Here is a 23,771-nt window from a genome sequence, read left to right on the forward strand (position 1 = left end):
AATATAAACATTGAAATTCCAAGTTGAAGACAGGTGAATTTCTGTTTTTTTTTTTTTCTTGGTTTGATATGGTTTGTTTGATGTTTAATAAAGCCCATGAAAATGAAATGTCTCTTTTCTAGCAGGACATCCTAGGCAGGGCTCCATGGTGAACCTTTTCCCTGGTGATCCATTTGCCAAATACCTGTGTATAAGCCAAATGGGCCTATCTCAATATTCAAATTGTTTGAAATATGCATCATTTTAACATTCAGGCAAAGTCTGCATTTTCCTTCTTTAAATAAACAATCTTCTCATCTATGCAAAAACAACTCCTAAACCTTTGAGTAATATTAAAGTTTCAGAAAGCCATAACTCTCCTGTGATTTGGAGAACTCTGTCACATCACCTGCCTCCAGAGGGATTCATAAACATGTCTGAAATGCATTCACAAAGGGATTTGTTGGATGAGGTATACTAACTTAACGGAAAAACTATTAAATCTATGATAGAATGAACTTTGAGAGGTGACCAGAGTCAAATCACAGATTCTAGGCAAAATTACATTCAGTATAAACATACAATTTATTTTTTGCTTGTAAATCTCCAGAAGCGAAGATTGCATACTTTATTATGTGGATAGTTATAGTTGTCAAGAAATTATTCTGATCCAAAAGTCCTCTTATCCATTTGTAAGTGACCTATTCATATCCACCCTAGGTTGCAATGAAGAACAGCTATTAATACTACTACATCATTATTATTGTCTTTTTTAATATTAGAAGCTAAAGGAGTTGTTTTGTTAAGAAAAAGGTGATTTTTAATCTGAACTGTGAAAGACCTGTGAGATGATAAGAGCAGTAAAAATAGAAATAGACTTGAAACAACAGTTGCAATACCTCTCAGAGAGAGACAAAGGAACCGAGGCATTGTCCAATACAAGGTCATTTAGAATTTTAAAAAACAGAAAAAGAGTGAATAAGAAGCAAATCCAGGACTTTCAGTCTCCTGTTCTTACTGCTTGAATAGTCTCACTATCATTAAAGTTCTTTTCCATTCAGGTTAGACAGGGCCCTATGGGATTCATTCCCCCTCGTGTGAGTTGCTTGACTGAGCCATACATTTCTATTGGCCCTATTGATTAGGCATCTGCTTCTTCTGTGAGGATGGTTTGCTCTTGTGGAACCGTGTTTAGCAGCTGTTACAGTTCAGATGAGTGTTGACAGGATGAAAATTAAATTAACACCCAATAACATTTTAACACCTGGTCCAACAACTGCAATATCATTGAATTTCACCTTTTCGAAATTGCTTCGGGAGTTAATTCATCCTTACTTTGACTTTGACCTGAGGAGACATTCCTATAATTTTGCCACAAAAGACTCTCCCTTGACTGTTCATTTGTAATTTCCATGGACCTCCCTCTGATCCATGTCCAGTGATTGCATGGGCAGTCTTTGGAAAATACTCTGTAGAAATATCTTATTGGAAGATGCCCCCTTCTGATGGTAGCTCTTGAGTGAGCACTAACAAAACACATCAGCCAGAGAGGAAGTGTATTTCACTGCAGCATGAGCCAGAATCCCAGGCAAATAACCAACTTCCTAGGGAACATGAAGCTGGAAATATAGCGGCTTCACACACTTGTGATTCCCAGTGTCTTGACTGGTTTGTGAAGAGTGTTTGAGGGAGGTTGTAAAACACACTCTTTAACCAGTAGACTCTAAAGTCAGACTGCTTGGTATAAAACTTCCACCCTCCTCCTCCTGGAACATGTGACATTTTGTAAGATACTTAAACCCTTAAGCTTCAATTTCCTCATAAAACACAACTAGTCAAAGCACCTGTTTTGCAGGGCTTTTTTTCCAGCATTATACAATCCATATAAAACTCTTCAATTGATAGTGCCCAACAGGGTCTGATACATACTAGGCCTTACTCTTGGGTACCATCTATAATTTCACAGCTTCCTTGAGCTGAACGAGAGCTTTGTTTTCATTTAATACTGTCCTCCCGTTTTACTGTGAAGTAAGCACAAGAAGATGCCACAAGTTATCAAGGACATATATCTACACAGTCAGTGCTGCCGAGGGCCAACAACAACAACAACCACAAAAAAAAAAAAAAGAAAACAGACATCCTCATCAGAACTTTGATTTTCTTTTTATAAGACTGCCAACTTCTTAATAGGCTATTTATTTAGGAAGAGTTTGTGTCCATGCTAAATAACTCATTCATTTAAGTTCCTCCTGTATTTTTCTTCCTCCTCTGGGAAAAGGAAATGGAGTTATTTGCTATTTGCCAGGGCTATTAAGAGACATAGATAATAAAACTATCATGCTATCATTTGCTGTTTAGAATTCTATTCAATGCTAGATACTCTGTCAAAGATAAATATAACACAGTGTCTAACTTAGAGGAAAGCAGGAAAAAAAATGTGTTGTCACACAACAACATGAAAAAAGGGTCCATTAACAATTGTTAGAAAATTATAATGTATATTATGGATTTTCTTTTCTCCATTGTCTTCAATTTTGTCACCAATTATATTTCTAGGGAAGGAAGAGTCCACAGGGAGAATTACATATTTTACTTTGGTTAGTTTTGTACTTATTAACAATTTTGGCAAATTCTTTGCATTTCTAGAGATTGGTATTATAAATTGTAATAAAATTTTAGAATTAATTATAAACTTTATCTGTTTATCTCTTTTCCCCCATTTGCCTTCCATTCTCCACACCAAAAGTAAAACAGATTATAGAATTTCTTCTTTTTGTTTTATGATACATTGTCTTCACCCCATTTTATTTTTCTTTTCATGCTAAATATATGGTACTATTTACAAGGTATAATTTGGAGTGATAATTACTTTCACAAGTTATACTATAAAGATAATTTTAATTATTTTAAATAAAACAACCCAATATAATAATGCAAATTTTTCAAAATTCAATGTGAGCATTAGGTTTTCAGAAAAACATTTTATAAAATGAAATAAAATTTCACAAAGAAAAAAAATTAACAGATGGAAGGGGTGTGAGGAAGCTGACCATTTCTAAACCTGCTGGTTTAAGAAAGGCATTCTTCCAGAAGTGGAGATTGAAAGGTAGGGAGTATTGAATGCTTTCAAAATGTTATATAATTGTTTAATTGCATCACTCTCTTAAATGTTTCTCTGTGTCCCCTCAGACAAATAAAGCCTTCATTATCCTAACTCTAGGAAGGATCTAATCACCCTTGGGAGAGTATGCATATAATTTGAAATATGTAAACATTAAAAATATAATAATATATTCAACAATACATACAGATATGGTACTGGTTTTTAATCAACCATTTGTAAGACTAATTACTTGGCACCAAAAAGTAGTCCTACTAAAACTAACATACACTATTGTCAGGATTAATATTTTAGTATTGTGTGAAAAATGAGGACAAGGAATTTTTATAAACCTTTGAGTTCAAACACAGGTAACTGAATATTCTTAAGGGGTTTCAGCAGCAAATGACTCTTTGCTTTTAGATGTTTTAATTATCTGCACAACACTGGGATGTGGTCATTTGGGAAAGAAATATTGTTTTTTCTATGAGAAATAGAAGCAAGAGAAAAGTGGAATAAAAATGAAAATTTCCCTTCTATTTCATTCTCAGTATACTGAATTATCAAGTAATTGTTCATGAAATCACAGAACTACTAGAGATCTTGATATTTCATTCAGTCCACACCCATGCCTTCTAGAAGGACACAGAAAAATCAGCAAAACAGAGAAAACAATGATAAAGTTTTGAATTTATAAAAAGCAGTCCATTAGTCTCTGATAATATTTAGAAATATTCTAGAACCTGAAAAAATTGCACTACTTTGCTCATCGTGTACATAATCACTTTATCCAATTGCACAGAGTGTGATAATTTGGGCTATCAGAGTAGGTAGATCTCCTGTCCTGCTATTCTACCAAAGATGACATCATCATCATGTAGCAGCACCAGCAACACCAGCAGCACCCCAGCAGCAGCAGCAGCAACAGCATTCTTTCATTCCTTATGAATTCATATGATCACATACCTCAAATTGTGTTGGGGATCATCTGATAAGAGCCCTTCACTTTACAGATGTAGAGACTGTGACTGTAAAAAGTGGAATGCAATGCCCATGGTCACCCAGTTAGAGAGAGATCAAGATTCAAATGTAGAGATACAACCTAGAAGGTCAACTACACCATGCTTAATTGAATGATTTTCTTTCTCATTTGTTATCAACAATTAAGTGACAGCAGAAACTGAGAGGAATCTAAATTTCTAGAATTTTTACTCCATTTGACGAAAAGAATCAGGGTCTTAGCCTCTAGGGCATATGTCAGATGTGGTACGGGAGAACCACTTGTTTTAGTATGATTTCCTCACATCCTAGATATGATTCCACATAACTGTATATCCAAACCAAGAAAATTTTGGAAGTGTACATACAAATGTATGGATTTGGTACCAACGTATATTAATAAGAAAATTGCTATGTATATAGTTGATAGGAAAATTAATCAAGTAGTTATTTATTGCATGCATAAATAGGTAATGTGTTATAATGTACTAATTGTTTTTGACATAAGCTATGGCCACTATTGGAGGCTTCTTAATCTTTAGTTTGTATATTTCATAAGAAACAAAAAAATCATAATCTCTGTTTGCATATATTTTCCCCTCATTTCAATAGCCATTTTAGATATTTTCCTGATTTTAATTTTAATACATGTCACTATTAGCAAAAAGAAACAACCAACAAATAAGCCTCCCATGGTTACTAGAACTCAGTTTTCTTCAATTGAGATCACCAAGAAAGCAAAAGGCATCATATTTTTATGAATATCTAGTCCAGGAATACCAAAGCATAGCCTTGGCCTGAAAACTCAGGTGAAGATATTCTTTAAAGCAGTCTTGACACCTAATCAAGATGTCTTGTTGCTGTGACTCATCATACCTACCTCTGTGTGAAACACAGCCTGTGGAGAGAAAGAAGCAGGAAGACAGTCACCCTTTGGCTGATGTCTTATTCACTGAATCACCACCAAAAGTTAAGTAAACAGGAAAGCAGACTCTCTCCTCAACCAGGAAGGAAAAGTTCTTTATCTAGAGATTTCGATTTAAAGTTTTATTACCAACTGGAAAGAGAAATGTAGTGATATTTGCTTTCAGAACGGAATAGGGCTTAATACACTTATACAAATGTAGCCTTCCTTAGAAAATAGATATTGAAGCTTGGGCTCCCAGGAGTTCAAAAAATTCAGAATGAAGAGAAATTGCCATTGGAATCAGTTACATGCCCAGAATGAACTTCAGGATGAGCTAAGGGAACAGGAAAAAAAATGCAATCTATCTCTGAAATTATATTGTTTGATAAAAACAAATAATTAACATTATAATCTAATGAAAAACTTTAAAAATTGATATATATTTTATTTACTTTTATGACTACACTCAAAATGTGTAATTGTTTAAACTATTTTCCATCTAAGGCTTAGTATTTATGAGGAAAGAATGAATTACAAATAACTTGAAAAATAATTATATTCTCAATAAGTTTGAAATTGTAATATGATCATTGGAGAAAACTAATAGTTGAATGTGAACTTGTAACTTGTTCTTCTTTACAGAAATAACAATAGTAAGTAAAGGTAGTTTTCTTATTTCAAACAAGTTCTGTTCCATATTTGAAATGTAAATGCATTTACTTATAAACACATACAAAAAAATTATAAGGGACCCATAATGAGGGATAACCTGTTTAAAATTATTCCTGTTAGGTAGCATGATATCAAAAGCTCAGCAGCACAAATTAATGGCTGCAACAAAGAGAGTTCCCTCAGTCATTGAGAATACTTACAGGTTTAGGCATTGCTAGTATGTATCTAGATGTTGGCTCTCTCCTTAAAGTTCTCTAAGAAATAAACTTTTAACTTTTACAGTATCATCCATCTCAGTATCTACATGATATTGTTATACATTATTTTTTTTTTCTTTTTAAAATCACTTCTCTGGGCTTAATTAAATTCTTTAAATTCTAATCTCAGGGATTTCTGCCTTTGTTCACCAACTTCAAAACAATTTGTAATTGCAATCATTAAAGTCAGTGTATCTATTTCCATTATCTAAGAAGCAGAGAACAAGGTAGAAGTAGATTTTCAAGAGACATGGGGAAACATTTGCAAAGAGTGAAAGAGAGGCAGCAGGAGTAGACAAAGATAGACTTCAGACTGCAATGCAGTTCTGGTATGTGGAAGGAAAAAACAAGAAGGACTGGACAGGTAGAGTCTCAGACTGTAGTGACACTTTAAGAAAATCTCAGCTAGAAGAGTTGCCCAACCAAATTTGCCCACTAAAGAAGTCCAATGCCCTATCAGGATGTGCCATCTCTAATATTCCTGCCATGCTTAATCATTGGCCAGGAACAACTAGGAGACGCACAGCCTCATAACAGGCCAGGTGGTAGATCCAAAAGGATAGTAGTTAGATGTATCTAACTATTCTTCCCACAGCAGGAGATCTCCGTGGTACCTTTTCATGACTACATTGGTAGTTTTTGGACTCTTCCTGTATCACAAAGAGAAGCTCTAAATTATATCCTGGAATGAAGAGATCCTTTGTAAATGCCTTCAAATGTGGAGAGAATCTGTATATCAATTTACTCTCTAATAAAGATAGGGATTCTATCATGAGGACAGAAAACTCAAACGGACATGACTGCCTTATAAAAAACACTGCACTTGGATAAATATGTCACTTCATTGACATGCAGACTAACAAAAATACCTTCTTTATTCATCAGTGTGTCCTTTAAATATACATTGGAATAAGTTTTTCAGTAAGGATAACATGCTTCTTCAGAATATACATGTCCAAGAAAGTCTTTCTATTACCTTTGCTAATGCATATCCCCTGGACTGTCAAGAGACAGAAGCATCACAGCTTAATAATAATTGAAAGGCGAGTGAGTCACCTGAGACAGAGATTCAACCAAGAGACTCTACTGGGGGGCTGCCTGAAGGGGAAGAAAAGGAGAGTCAGAGAGCAGAGGGAGGAGAGGAGGAGGGCAGAGAGGGAGAGGAAGAGAGCAGAGAGAAAGAGAGCGGAGAGGGTGAGAAAGAGCAGAGAGAGGAGAGAAAGAAGAGGAGGAGGGCACAGAGTGTGAGTTTGCAAGCTTGCTTAAGAAGGGTTGCGTAGGCTACGTGGTGGGTGCTGATTGGCAGGGTGACTCAGGAACAGGAAGCGACCCACGGGGATTGGTCAAGAAAACTTGTGAATTTGGTGCCCTTCTGAGAGGAGGGGGAGGGATAAGGGATTATGTAATATTCTCCCAAGATGGAAACTTCAGCGGGGAGTCTCCCCCACACCCAACAATAATGTCTCCTAAGAATGAGGCCCATTTTTCTCCACTCACATGATTGTTAAAGGACCAAGGTTGAATTACAGCTGCGGTTGAATATGAAGGGGCATGGTACATAAGAAGCTCCAGGACCACCAGGAACAACTGAAGAAATATGCTTACTGTATAGAAACTATGGTAGTGAGCTGAACTCACTTTCCCCCACTTCGATTTACTCACCTAATACAAGAGGTTAGAAGGCTAAAAATCATATTATATAAACTCCTGTGGAAACAGTTTCTATAAGTGAATCAGCTGCATTCACATGGCATTTAGGAACAATGGTGGCTAGCAAGGAAGCTCTAGCAGATTTTTTTTTCTGCCTCGAACCAGCTGGATATTCTGCTCCCTTGTTACCTACCATCAGGCTACATGGTAGCAGTGGTAGTCGCTGTGGTGACAGCACCAATTTCTTGTTTATTTTTGTTCTTTGTTTTCTATTTTTGTTATACCTATGGTGTTGTGTTCTTATAACAACAAAATATCGAAAGGTAACTTGCTCACACTTCTTTTGTGAGCACCTAATTACTCATAGAAAGTTACTTTCTGTGTGGTTTCATTTTCCTGGGCAGAGACCTTAACTGATGCAATGATCACATAATAGGGAGGTAAACAGACTTCAATCATAAGGTGAAGGCCAATGGGATGACTAGATTTGGGTCAGGATGAAAGGATATTATGGAAGAATCATGACTATTATTGGATACTAAAAATCTTCTAATGAGAGACATCTTAGGTAGCAAATCCTGGCCGAAGAATATTTCTGGTGCAGAACACTATAATGTTTAAATCCTCACTGGTAAATTCTTCTTTTTTAAATTTTTTTATTAGTTATTGATGGACCTTTATTTATTTATTTGTTTGCTTTATATGTGGTGCTGAGAATTGAACCCAGTGCCTCACACATGTTAGACAAGTGCTCTGCCACTGAGCCACAACCACAGCCCCACTGGTAAATTCTTATGGGATAGGGGAAGGAAGAACTCCAGGGATTACCTCCTAGAACTTTATGATAAGACATTCTTAGATTATAAGCACTTTGGAATTTACAAAGTAGAATCATCTGAGCATTTTTACCTACTGCCTTGGACAAATCTGTGAGATAAACATGAATAACAATAGTATCTCTTTCATGGATAAGGGAACTGAGGTTCAAAGAGATTTTCAGAGCTAGAATGTAGTAGAATCTGCATTAACATTCTTTTTATTTTATTTTATTTTATTTATTTATTTGTTTGTTTGTTTTTGGTACCAGCGATTGAACCTAGGAGTGCTTAACCACTGAGCCACAATCCCAGCCCTTTTTATATTTTATTTTGAGACAGAGTCTCACTATGTTGCTTAGGATCTTGCTGAGTTGCTGAGGCTGGTTTTGAACTCACAGTCCTCCTGCCTCAAGCCTTATGAGCCACTGGGATTACAGATCCTTTTTGTGTTTTGTTTCTCAGTATCTTTTCACTAGTACAATGCAGGCTATCCAAATAATAAGTCTTCCCACACAAGAGCAAAGAATGTTTTTAAAATTATTTTAACTCCTATGTAAAATAATTAAGATTTTTAAAATTAAAAATAATCAGTAAATCGTAAAAACCTTCATATTCCCTCAAATAAATCATATAAGAATACACTCACCACACCTCTTTCAGTGTAACAGCTAAGCTGTAATAACAAGTCTAATAAAACTCTCATTTATATACTAAATATCATCCTAAGACTATCTATGATAAGCTTTTATTTCTGTATTCTACTGCTTGCTCTTTTGGTACTGTCATCACCAACCTGTTTTGATTCTTGTTGATCATGCCTTTCAATTCCACACTCATTTATAGTGATTCATAGCTATTAAAAACTTGTATCACTGAGTATAATGCAATATTACCTGTGGAATTTAAGTACCAGATGGCAATTGAACAGCACAAAGATATTTATGGGATATATTGGCATAAGGTGTATTTCAAGGTGAGCAAGAGAATAGAAACAAAATACACAGAGGTGTGCCATCTATCTTACAGTAGGCTATCTAGTATGGACAATCAAAAATGATTGCAAGTTAGCAATATGTAACCTAGTACAAATCTTTATATTAGACTTTTTTAAAGAAAAATTTTCAGTGAAGAAGGATTACTATATCATAAATATAGAATCACTTATCAGCATAGTTTTGCTACTATTTAAATAAATATTAAATATGTGCCAAGAACTATACCAGGTGCTCCATATAATTTATCACATTTATGTTCCAGAGTAATTGAATACCACTGTTAAGATTTGGATATTAGGTATCCCTTCGAAAGCTCATGTGCTAGGCCTTGAAAAGATGTTCAGAGGTGAAATACTTGGATTATGAGAGCCATAACCTAATAAGTGGATTAATCTAGTTAATGGAGGACTAATTTGAATTTACTACTGGGTGGTAACTGTAAGCAGGTGGGCATGACTGGAGGAACTATATCACTGGGGGCATGCCCTTGGGAATTATATTCTGGTCTCAGGCTTCTCACAGGTTCATGCTTATGATGTTCTTCCTCACCTCAGACTCTGAGCGATGGAGTCAGCTGATCATGGACTGAAGCTCTGAAACCATGAGTCCAAATAAACTTTTTTTTTTAGTTGCAGATGCACACAATATCTCTATTTTATTTTATTTTTTTAATGTAGTGCTGAGAATTGAACCCAATGCCTCCTCACACATGCTAGGCAAGTACTCTACCACTGAGCCACAACCCTAGCTCCCAAATAAACTTTTCATGCTCTAAATTGTCCTTATCAGATTATTTGGTCATAATGACAAAAAGATGACTTACACAACCACAATACAAATCATATTTATGGAAAATATCTCAGAAAGTTTGCAAAATCAGCATAAGAGTGAATAATTAATAACTGATAGAGTAAGACTTAAAAACCCATTTCTCTATATACAACTGACTAGACCACAAAAATCTCCCTGAGTCCACAACTGTTAGAAATTGTCATAGATTATTACATTGAACTGAGTAATCTGTATTTTTTAAATTTACAGTACTCAATCAATCTTTTCTGAACTCCCTATGTCTTAGTGCCTTAGAACAGTGCTGTTTTTAATTTGAAATTCTTGTATTACGGAAATTACTATAAAGATGCTAAAGTCTGGTAGGGCAGTAATACCCACACTAACAATGATACAACAAGGAAAGTGTTGTGAATCCTAACTGGAATCCATTAGAATTCCTGATAATCAATTTTTATGTTTTGTTGATGAATGAGGAATGACTCCATGGAAGTGATGGCATATAAAAAGGACCTAGAGGAATAGGTAAAATGTAGTCCACTAATAATAGGTGTTTATAAGGATTTGAAGAAATCCCATAAGTGGGCATGTGGAATTCTACAATTGCTTTGGAAAACATTGTGGTAGTTCCTCATGAATTTCAATGTAACGCTTCATACTGTGTAGATAACTACACACAGAATAATGTATCTAACTCCCTATCTCTCATAGTTACTAAAATCAAATGTAAATGGATTAAAAGTTTAAATGGAAGACTTGAAACTATGAAACTACTAGAAGAAAATACAAAGGAAATGTTTGAGAACATTGGGAAAAACAAGGAGAATTTTTCTGGATAAGACCTTTAAATCACAAGAAGCAAAAGCAAAAACAGAGAAATAGTATCACATCAAACTAAAATGTATCTGCTCAACCAAGGAAACAATCGTTAGAACGAGGCGACAATGTACCGAGTAAAATAAGAACTGTAAATCTGACAAGCATTAATATTCATAAGGTATAAAGAAACCCAAAACACAATGGTTAAAACATGATTAAAAATGAGTAATAAGCTTAAATAAATATTTCATAAAAGGAAATGTAAAACTGTCCAACAGGTATATGAAAAATGTTCAAGATTGCTAACTATCACCCAAATGTAAATCAAAACCACGATGAGATATCACCTTACTTCAGCATGCATTTACATATCACATGCCTAATAGATTAAGGAAAATGTACAAAATTATGTAAGCAAATAAATAATTGAGCAAACAGTGCAATTGCTTGACCTACTAGTATCCCTTATTTACTGCAGTAAGAATACCTATTATTAAAAAGAAAAAAAAGATAACAAGTGCTGGTGAGGATATGGATAAAAGGAAACTTTTGCATACTGTGGATTGGAGTGTAAATTAGTACAACCATTATGGAAAATCGTATAGACATTCTGCAAACAAATTTGAAATAGAAGTAAAATATGATCCAGTGATCCCACTACTTGATGTGAATCCAAGGAAAATAAAATCAGTCTGTTGAAGAGACATCAACACTCCCTTGTTAGAGTGTTATTCGCATTATTCAATAAATGAAAACTTACTAAGTATCCATGAACTAATGAATGGATAAATAAAATTTGATACATATATACCATGGAATACTATTCAGTAATAAAAGAATGAAATCTGTCATTTGTGATAACATAAAGGTTCTGTGTTATATGAAATAAGACAGGGATAAAGGAGAAATATAACATATGATTTCACTCACATATAGAATCTAAAACGTTGAACAGCAGTTGAGAATAGAAGGACATTAACAGTTGTAGGAGAAGGAAGGCATATTGTAGGGATGGAAAGAGGTTGACAAATGGGCCTAAGCTGTAATTAGATAGGACAAAGATAATCTCAAGTGCTATTGCATAGTGGGGTATAAATAATGAGAATATGCTACATACTTCAAGATTTAGAGGAAGGTTTCTAAATATTTTTACCATAAAGTAACGATGACGTAGGTATGTTTACTTGGATTTCAGGATTTCACTATGAATGCATGTATTGAAATTTCACGTTACTATAATAACACATATTTTTTTTGAATTTTATGTATAAATTAAAAACAAATTTAACAAAAAAAAATACAAGATAAGATGTAGGTGTTCATGGGCAAGGGTAAAATGGTGTCATTTAGGAGTTGAGAGTAATTCCCAGAAAACAGCCAGCAAGGAAATGGTCCCACAGTCCTATAGTGACAAGGAACCAAATTCTGTCAACAAGAAGAGTGAATTTGTCAATGAATTCTTCCCGAGAATCTGCAGAAAAGAACTTGGCTAATATCATGATTTCGGCCTTCTGAGACCCATATATGACTGTCAGGACCTCAGCTTACAGAACCATGAGATGATAGAGATGCTATCTTCAACTGCTCAATTTGTGGTGATTTGTGATACAGCAATGGAAAACATACACCCGTACATAAAACTACAAATCAAAATTTTAAAAAGTAACTTAAACATATAAGGGAATGTTTAAAAGAGGATTTCATGTTGATTTTAAGTTTGATTATGGAATGGAATGAGTAGGGGAAATTTCACCTGTGGAAGGGTAATATTGTTCTGCATGGCATCTATGCTGTTAAATAATTCTCCATACAAGTGGCAACAACAGGACAAGGTAAAACAAAAAAATCACTAAATCCTTTTTATGAACTCATGCTGTTCTTATGCCTAAAAAGGCCCTGCCTCTATTCTGGCACCTTAAAAAGAATCTCTACACCCTTTAGCTGTCATGCCTCACCCCACACCTATCTCCTCAGCTTTAAGCAACCACTGCCTCTACAGACTTCCTAGTGTAGACTTCCATCTTTTTTTTATGAAAAACAATATCAATATTTGTGTACGACTTTTTTGTGTGTGGACACATTTTCATTTCTCTTGGGTATACTGTCACCTCATTCTAATGATTGTTTCCTTGGTTGAGCAGACACATTTTAGTTTGATGTGATACTATTTCTCTGTTTTTGCTTTTGCTTCTTGTGATTTAGAGGTCTTATCCAGAAAACTTCTCCTTGTTCTTCCCAATGTTTTCAAACATTTCCTTTGTATTTTCTTCTAGTAGTTTCATAGTTTCAAATCTTCCATTTAAACTTTTAATCCATTTACAGTTGATTTTAGTAACTATGAGAGATAGGGATTTAGATACATTATTCTGTGTGTGGTTATCCAATTTTCTCAGAATCATTTTTTGAAAATAACTGCCCTTTCCTGAAAAAAAAAAATCTCTTTTTCAAGTGAAGGTAATGTAATCAAGTTATTCTATCTCAATATATTCATAGTCCAAGGGTTTAGCGCGGGGAATCCTGGGGATTTATTTTGGAATTTGACCTATTAAACTTAGTTTACATGCAAAAATTTCTATGGACAAGTGAACTTCAGAAATACTGTCTACAAGTCATAATAAGTAGGTTTCACCTTTCGTTTTTCTGTATAACATATTTACATGTGTAACTTGTAACTTTTGTATGTTATTATTTTCTAAATTGTAAATATTCTATGCCAGTTTTTTCCAATTGTATAGGATGGATGGTTATATCATTCTATTGTATTATGACCAGCATTAGCCATAGGAAAATTAAATTGAATATAATATATTAGAACCAATCATAAGAGGTTGAAGGTATTTTTTATGAATGGCTTTTATTACATATCATATGCATGTATTTGTTATGATAAGTCAGGTGGTAGTCTAAGGATTTTAACAAGAGCAACACATTTTGTTTTAACAAAAATCTTTACTGATACGAGTCAGAGGCACAGAGAGCCTTGCCAAATGTGGGAACCACTGAATGGTAGAGCCAGGCTGAGCCCAAGTTCCACCTACGTTTTCAGAATCTAACTATTCAAGGACAAAGCTCTTAAGAATTTCATTAGTGCTGGATTTTTTTTTCTGTTCTTTCACTGGTTTTATGTCAAATGTATCTAATAAATAACCTTCTAGGTAATGTTTTCCCAAACACAGATTGCAGTGAGATCCTTTGATGAGTCCATCTACACAGTTCATTATGTGTCTTGGGAAATGCTGCTTTAGAGTATGCTTCTGTTTATGTGAGTATGGTACCGACAAGGTAGCTCTTATTCAGATATTCATTTTCTAAAGCAATTTCAGTAAATTAAAAACTAAGTCTGTAACCTCAAGTGTTGTGAAATGTTTTAAAACTCCATTTACATAGTCCCTATTATTTCAATATTCCTTAGAAAGAACTCAGACTAAGATAACCTTTAATGATTATTTACGTTTATAAAGAAGTCCTGAAATTCACTGAGGTAAAGAAAATTTCACTTCCCAGATTCAATTATACTCATAGAAGCAAGAGTAAAAGGTATTAAATATATACCATCATATATCAAGTAGCATGCAGAAGCAATGAACTAGATTACTTAGAGCAATATAGAAGAATTTTAAAAACCTACTTCTGAGTTAAACATATAGACATAAAAAAATTAAAGCACAATGATTTAGGCAAAGAGAAAGAGCATACATACACAATAGACAAATAAAAATGCCAATGATTTTTCTCAAAAATAGAATATATTTACAATTTACTGGGTACATCAAAGGTTTAAAAACATGTAAAATAATAAATCACTATTGGAAGTGATTTATATAATATGTCACCTATGAATGTGCTCCTTCCATGAGACTTTGCCAAGTCCTAACTCTTTTGGAAACCATTAGCCACTTCCAGAGGAAGTTTGGCTGTTTTCTGTTGTCCCATCTTCTGTGCTTGACCTTCATACTCACTGACAAGGACTATCTAATTCATTAATGAAGTTTAAGTGTAGATATTGCACCATTCCTTTTAATTGATTTGTGCGCTCTTTAAAATGCCTTTCATTGAAAACACAGGTAATATTTTTTTCAATATGTAACCCATGATAGAAATGATCATTTCTTCTGGAATTTAGGCATTGAGACTGATTAGGATAGTCATAGGAACATGGTTTCTACAGTGCTACAGTGTGGACCTGAAATGTCCTCCAAAGGCTTATGTGGTTAAGGCTTGGTACCCAGCAAGGTGTTAATGAGAAGGGATAGAACTTTTAAGACATGGGCCTATAGGGAGATCATCTGGTCATCAAAGCTGTGCCCTTGAAGAAGAATATGGTACCCAGACCTCTTCTTCCTAGCTCTCTTTTGTGTCCCAGAGGTGAGGTGAATGGTTTTACTGTACACTGTATGTGCCACCTCACAACAGGCCCAAAGCAATGAGGACAACCAATTGTGGATTGGAACCTACAAAGCTGTGGGCCAAAATAAACCTTTTCTCTTTATAAGCTGATTATCCAAAGTATTTGTTATAATAATGGAAAGCTTACTAACATATGTAGGAATATCAATTAAATTGCCACTTTTAAAGGATTTTTTTCAATAATGTAAATTTCTCATAAATATAATATACATTCATAGATTTTTTAAGAACCAAAAGTAAAATTTATGTTTTCATTATTTTTCCCTGCTTATCTTATCAGTAGAAAAAAAACGAGGAATATTCACAAGGATTCATATCAAATGTCTATATCTTTGCAAAACATTTTTCATTAATAATGAATCAAGAATTTCCTGAATATATGTCTAGGAGTTACTAGTATAAACCATTATATGCAAATACTTTAGCTAAAATAACCCAATTATAAAGACAATTTCTCAGTCTTAAAAGTGAAGAAATAACAGTCATGACAACATATATTATTTCTGTCATTCATTTACTATAATAATAATCCAAAAAATAACAACATTTCAAATTCTTGCTATGGCAAATTTTGATGAGATTATTTTTCTTGACAGAAATCATATGAAAAATTCTTATTGAACTTAAGCTAAGAGAAATGCTTTAGAGATAAAAATGTTAGTAACAGGGCAACACTGCACTTTGAAATACTTCTAGTAGTGAGGTACAAGTGTTACTCACTGCTATGGGAAGAGTATAATACTTCCTCTGTTTCTAGTTTAGGTCATAAGTATGTAAGCTTCTTTCTAGCATTTTTATTTAACACCCGAAATGCCTTCCAGATGCTACCAAAAAAAGTAATCATCTAAAAAAATAAAAACTTAATAAATACATTCTACATTAATGAATAAATGAAAAACATAAATCTTCAGAGTACTTAAAAACTAAATTAAGATTTTTGTGTTCAAGTAGACACATGCACAATAAGTTACCTTGCAGAACTTGCATTGTCTGTGGCTGGCCTTAGCTCTGTTTTGCTATAACTCGCGGAAAGTCTATATCCTTGTACTGATATGAGTACATTCTCTCACATAATAAAGTATATGAATGCCACCATCAAGACCTTTATTGAGTCAAATAAAGTCCTATGAATAATATTTCAGAAATTTATTTGTCACACAAGGAAATAGATGTGTTGAATTGGCTTTTTTGCAAGCCCTTGGATTAATATCCATTTCAGTTGATAAACTTCAGAAACAAATCATGTTTTCATCAATACTTTCTTTAATTAACTCTCACACATTGTGTCTGTCTATACAGATGGACTCAGCACTGCTACCTTGTAAATTGACTGAACAAAAAGGACAATTGATTGTGACAGAGAAATAGGCTTCCTTAAGACAAAAGTATTTATAGACCAAGAAGTCAAGAGGCCCGGAAGTATTCCAGATGTTTTAGCCAGACTCAAATCAAAAAGAATTTCTGGGATTCAACAAGGATTTTTTATGTGTGTATTTACAACCAAATTTAAAGACTAATCTACCTCAACGTTGTCTTTTTTTCTCTTTCTTACCATTTCCTTTGTAATTCTCGCCAGAATTAATCTTAGTTATCAGCTCATGCATATTGTTTTTCATCTTCCCTCTCCAGGACCTTTAAGCTTCTAAGATAATTGTTCTTTCAATTTTGGTGCCCTGAGCCACCTCAAGTCTGTTGTCCAGTCTAATTTGAGATCATAACAAAATCTCAAAAGCTACATTAAAACACCTGACTTCTGGATTCCTGATTAAAATGACTTGTCCTATTTAATTCCCTGTTATAGTTAGCAACTTGACTTTTTTCATCAAACATCAAGTCTTGAACTTAGAATTATCTATTATTGTTTTTAAAAAAACTCCATGGACTTTGCCATTCACCTACAGTCAGTTTGGAGGCCATGTTGATGGCCCCACTGTAATTTTTCATATCTATCCCATCCTATATATTCTATTTCACCATATCTATCATCATAATTTCTTTCATGTTACACTGTGTCCTTGGGTTTTGTCAACATTAGCCCAAGTAACTCCCATTTATTCAAATATTCTGAAAATACCTTTTAAAATCTCTTCCTGGTCCTGTTCCCCACCCCTCCTTTGGAACACATATGTTAAGCACATTAGTCGTCTCTTAATTTCTAGGTTCTCAAAAATTGCATATAAAACTTTTTGATGGAACTATGATTATTATCTCTAGTGGAAACATTTAGCCTTCCCAAAATGAAAGTAGTTTAGGATTAAAAATTATTTCATAGAAGGAGAGACTTTTTCATGCTGCCATCTAATTTGAAAGCCGTAGTCCTATATTCATTCTTTCAATCAGTCATTTAATCAGCAAATATTTATTGAGTACTTCCAATGTGCCAGATGCTATTTTAGGCACTGAGTATATTCTAATAAATAAGATAGACAATTTGTCTGCATTAATGATGCTCGTATTCTAAGAATAGTAAGTAAACAGAAAATATTTAAGGGAGGGCTTATCTAGAAAACTCTCTATATCACCAGAAGCCAACATAGATAGGAGAGAAATGTGATCCAAAATAACAGATACCTCAGGATCTAGAGCAAAACCAATTGTTCAGTAACAGCAGGTATCATATGGGCCAAACATTGAATGAGAGTAGCACATTGTTTTAATGTCAAGGTTACATGGCCTGACACAATAAACATAAGTTAAAGCAGTAGCTAAAACAATAGAAAGACGTTACAGGATGAAAGATTAATAGCTCTTTGCCTTTTAGTTACGTCTTGATAGAATAGAGTTAGAGCAGGTATTTAAAAATTATCAAAGAGTACAAGGTTGTATTCCAGTAGCATAACTTTTTACTTGATCATACCTGTTTGATAATTCTCCCATTCCTTCCTACATGAACATCAGGATTCTCCAGAGAAACAGAAGCAATAGGAGAAATAGATAAAGACACAAAGAGATGTAATTTATTATTATAAGGAAATGGCTATGTAATTATATATAATATAATTATATATAATATGAGGCTGATAATCCCAAGATCTATAGTTGACAAGCTGGAGTCCCAGGGGAATCAATGGTATAGTTCAATTCCCAAAGCTAGATCAAAACTGATGTCCCATCTCAAAGGTAGGCAAAAAGAGCTCCCCTTTCTCATAGGAAGTTCCATCTTTTTGTTTTATTCAAGTCTTCAACTGATTGGTTGACGCCCACACACATTAATGAGGGTGATTTACTTTATTCAATCAGTACAAATGCCAATCTCATATCCCAAAGCAGCCAAAAACAGCCCCCCCCCCTCTCTCTCTCTATATATATATATATATATAATGCTTCACCAAATGCCTGGCTACCTGGTGGCCTAGTATGTATCCAAATGGATACATTAAATTAAACTTAACAGTGAGGAAGCATGAAAGACTACAAAAGCTTCCTTCCCTTTCTTTTCTCTCTTCTCTTCTTTCTTCTTCCCCCCTCACTCTCTTTCTCTCCCTCTCCTCTATTATTCTGATCAATACTATGTATTTTATTGTCTTTGTAAACCTTGTATTAATAGAACACATTTTCTTCACTAATTAATTAGGAGTCAAAGTTGACCACAATCTGGAATTGCCCAGAATCAGTGACAGAGGTAAGTAATGCGCCTCATATTAGCTTTTAAGACTTCTTTTCTCATTAATGATTGTAGTTTGCTATTTATTCTCTAACCCATTTCTCTAAGGACAAATTCACCCCTTTGAGTCTAATCACATTGGGCTGTCAGATTTGTCTCCCTGAAATACCCTCCCTCTCTCTGTGTCACTCTGCAGAAGCCTTTCAAATTTCTCCACAAGCTCTATCATACAGTCTGGATTATCTGGGTAACCTACTGCTAAATCTTGCTAAACCTTACTGCTAAATACTTGCTGATCCTCATCATGAACTCCTGATTCTATTCCTTTTATCTATAACATAACTCCCTTCTCCCAATTTTATACATTCAAAATCCTTCTAATTCTTAGAACTCAAATTCAGATATTATTTAATTCATGAAGTTTTCTCTACTCAAAATAATCTCTTTTATAACAAGTTCTCTACTTTGACATGCAGCATTTTCTTCTGGAATCAGCCTAATATTGTTGGGTACCCCAGGGTTCAATCCCTGATCACCTTCTTTATCTGTGCTTGCTTATGTAGTAAATTCATCCAACTTTGTAGTTTTAAGTATCATCTATTTCCCAGTGATTCATAGATTGATGTATTCTTCTCAGTTCTTTTATCAGTACTTCAGACTTATGTACTTGATATCTGCTTCAGAATGTTTAATAGCCTTTCCTATATAACATGTCCAAAATTGAACTGATGAACTTCCACCTGAAATTGCTCTTCCCCATCCAAAGAGTAAGGATATTATGCTTGTAGTTACTCAGGCCAAAAACTTGGAGTACTCTTATATTTTTTCCCTCACAAACCCCATCCAATCTATCAATGAATCCTTTTGGTTCTGTCTTCATACTTTACAAAGAATCAAATCACTTCTCATAAATGCTGCTACTATCACCTGGTCTTATCCATCACTATCTTCTTGTAGGAGTTTTTGCAACATCTTACTAAGTGATCACTAAAGTTTTATTCTTACTGTTTCATACAGCAGCCAACATTCTATTAAGACCTACATGGTTTGTCGTTTCCATTAATTACCTCTCCAAACTCATGACTTGCCTGTTTCTACTTGGTTCACTCAAATCCAGCTGCACTTATCTATTTAAGATTCCTACATACACCAGGCAAATTCCTATTACTGTCATTGCCAATGACTGGTTTATCTGCTTCACATGTTCTTCGAGATCATTACAAAAGATGACTACTCATGATAACTCCTCACATTCAACTAGTCTCTGCATAATCCATGAGGTCTACTCTGACAGCCTCTGTCTCCCTGCCCTACCCCCTTGATCACCTCTGTTGGTTCTACTTTTTATTCATGGTACTTATCACCTTCTAATATGCTCTATAATTTACTTACATGTATTTTTTAATTGCTGTACATCAAGACATACGATCTACAATAACATAGTTTAATGTGTTCAATCACAAGTTCTTAGCTCAAAGTTAAATGAGTGAATCTTCCCATGTGAAGCTATTTTATACATTGTGCACTATAGTATAGTTATTTGTGTGTATCTTATTTCTCTTCTTATTTGGGGGGGTCTCCATTAAGAGAAGATCAGAGTCTGTGAGCCACATGTCCATCCACACTGTTCAGCATCTTGTTTTGCCCATACAAGATAAGTCTAAGTACAATTTTGGTACGAAGAATACAAATAAAAACAGTTTAAAATTTTTAACTGCGTATATTAATTTTACTGTTTATCTGTTTCACTGAACTGTATTTTCCAGATACCTTCCTTTCCACATATAATAATAACTAAATCCAGAAAACTGAAATTCATTGGGAAGCTGGACAAGATCTTTTATCTGTCCTTGGAGTAAGCTAAATAGTCACCTCTGGTTCTCCATCCATTTGCTTTATTTCTGTCTGCTCTGCTTCTCTCTTGTCTCCACTTGTACTCAGTCCCCAATCCAATTCCATATTTTGCTGTTTTTTTCAAAATCATTACAAAAGATGACTATTTAACTTCCTACTGTAACTTTCCCTCAAGGAACACTTGACCCATTCAATTTCAGGGGCTTTAGTCTACCTAATAAGGGCCATAAAAATTTAACAAGTCAAATTTTATTCAAGTGTTTACCCAACTATGTACACTGCCTTTTCTTTTGGTCCAAATCTGTTCCTCCAGGAAACCTGCCTAGTTCAGCAGACTGCCAATGAACTAACCAAACTCACTCAAGCAAGTAATAAAAGAAATCTTGACTAGGTTGAAGGATTCATTCTGACTAATTAAATTGATCCTCTTGTCCCATTCATCATTCATTCTCTTTAAATAGCTATGCCAATTTACTTTGTCTTACTCTAAGATTTATAACCTTGCATGTTTATAGCAGAAAAGAAATGGAAAGACAAGGCAAAAAAGAAAGTTTCCAACCCAACATGCAGAAAAGGCTATCTGCCCAATTTTCATGTACAGCAATATAAAATCTTTAGGCAAGATTAAAAACCACTGTGAGCTAGACCTTTTCCCCTGGACCAGTCAACATTTGTTTTCTTATCATTACCTCTGATGGTCAAAAAGATATCAGATCCTAGCTTTCCACATAAGCTCTGAGGAGAAAACATTATTTAACAAAAACTACAGAAAATTTTAGAGACAGAGATTTCATCTTTTTGCTATTTTGCTTTTCCATTTCACATAGTTCTTCTAGATGAAAAATAATAAAATGAGACATAACAATAGAGAAAGCTTATGAGCAATGCCCTGCTCATCATGTTTTGAACTACCTCACAGCCTCTGTCTCCACTCCATTCCACCTTGATACAGGGTTAAGACATGGCCATAATTATTTGACACTCCTCCCAGTGAGAGGTGAGATCCATGGCTTCTTCCTTTTACACTGGACGATGTTTCCATTGCTTTAACTTCAAAGATGGGCCACAAAAAATCTATGCAGCTTCTATCTTTCTTCCTAGAACCCTTACTTGTTGAGCCCTGAGCAACAACTGTGTAGAGCAGCCCAGCTGGAGTACCCGCAGGCAACATTCTTTACTGAATCTGTTCTTTTGCCATTTTACATTAGGAGCCAGAGCTGTGAGTAAAGAAACCAAGTTGAAGGGGTATCCTCCAACTTCTTCAGCCTTCAGTCCTTAGACCACAAATAGTAGCTGAGTTGATGCTGAGACAATAATAAAATAGTATAATTTTATAGTCCTAAATGTTATGGTACCTTGTCACACAGGAACACATCTCACAGCATCCGATGTTTCTTTTGACTTCTGAACAAACTCTCCATTAACAAAACATATACCTAGTTATCATTAGTAAAGCATATGATAAACTTTACAGTAATATGTTAATAGGTGATAATCCATTAGAAACCTCTGAGCTTCCAACTTCCCCATTATAAAATCAAGAATGTGTGTCATTCAATCACCTAGGTTGTTTTTTTTGTTTTGTTGTTTTGTTTTTTCACTTTGGGCCTTCTGGCACTCATGAGATGTGCTCTCACTTAGAAGACTGACACACCAATGGTGGCACTTATGGGGACATAATTTGATTTTCAAATATTTAACTTGCAATCTCTGAAATATTCCATTAGATTGTTTTTCTCATCAGCTTACTCCAGGAGGAACTCTAGTGTAGAGATGGTGTCAATTCATCCCTGCATAAGGGAGAGGTAGACATTCTCATCTCTTCCTTGTTGCTCTTAAATATGGTATGTCATTTTTTGGCATTAAAGATTCAGATAATTTTTTTTCCTCCCACAGTAATTCAGAGTAGCAGCTCTTTATGACCACTTGACACTATGAGCGGACTATTAAGCTGGAAGTATTTCTGGTTATTTATTTTGCAAAGCAAATAAAAACATCTTGTAACTTCCAAAGGATCAGATTTGTTCAAATAGCATTTTTTTTTTTTTACAAATGCATTCTATGGTCTATCATTAGAAATGGCAATATACTGCTGATATTTTTTTCTTAATTTTTTTAATCCTAGATTTTTGTTCACTTAAATCAAGTATTAGTTATAAAAATGAAGAATTTCTTTCTAGCTTCAAAAAATCTCTTCCTTTTAGTGATAGACCACTTGGTCCTTACTTAGTAAGGGAACCAATGAATTCAGGTCATTAGGGTCTGAATAGAAAGTATGTGGCAGCTAACCAAGTTTTTTCACCACTAAAGCTTAAATCTCTGCTTTTCTGAAAATCCTGAGGTAACCTTTGCACCATGGATTGCATGTGTTGTTCTTTTGGAAGTGGAGAATGACATTAGAATAACTATAAAATTATTTTTGACGGAGAACATATTGAAACTTATCATTACCCAACCCTGGTGCTTTGACTAAAATGTAAAACACTTTTACTGAGGCATTGAAGTTCTCATTAAGTGGCCCTGCTTAGTCAAAGGGTGATTGTTGACCTTGTATGCTGAAAGCATGTGCTGCTCCACATAGATAGAGGATTTTCTACCACACTCCTCTTGATGGTGAATAATGGAGTTACATGTGCATATCAGGAGGAGAATAGGCCTTAATTTGGAATATTAAGTAGCATAGGCACATAAAAAGCCTTCATTAAAATATTAAAAGTTTGCTAAACCCATAAGAGCTAAGAGATGTGTTCCTATGGGAGGAAAAGTCCAACCTCACGCTCCCTTCTTATCTCAATTTCTGACATTTGTTAAAAAGAAAGAACTTAGAAACTTAGAAATTCACTTTTATCCAGTGACTGCTAAAGTGCTAGTAGACAACTGAGAGATTAGCTCTACTTTACTTTTTGCAGAACACAACAGAA

This window comes from Marmota marmota, unplaced genomic scaffold, assembly GCF_001458135.2.
Source record: "Marmota marmota marmota unplaced genomic scaffold, marMar, whole genome shotgun sequence".
NCBI lineage: Eukaryota > Metazoa > Chordata > Mammalia > Rodentia > Sciuridae > Marmota > Marmota marmota.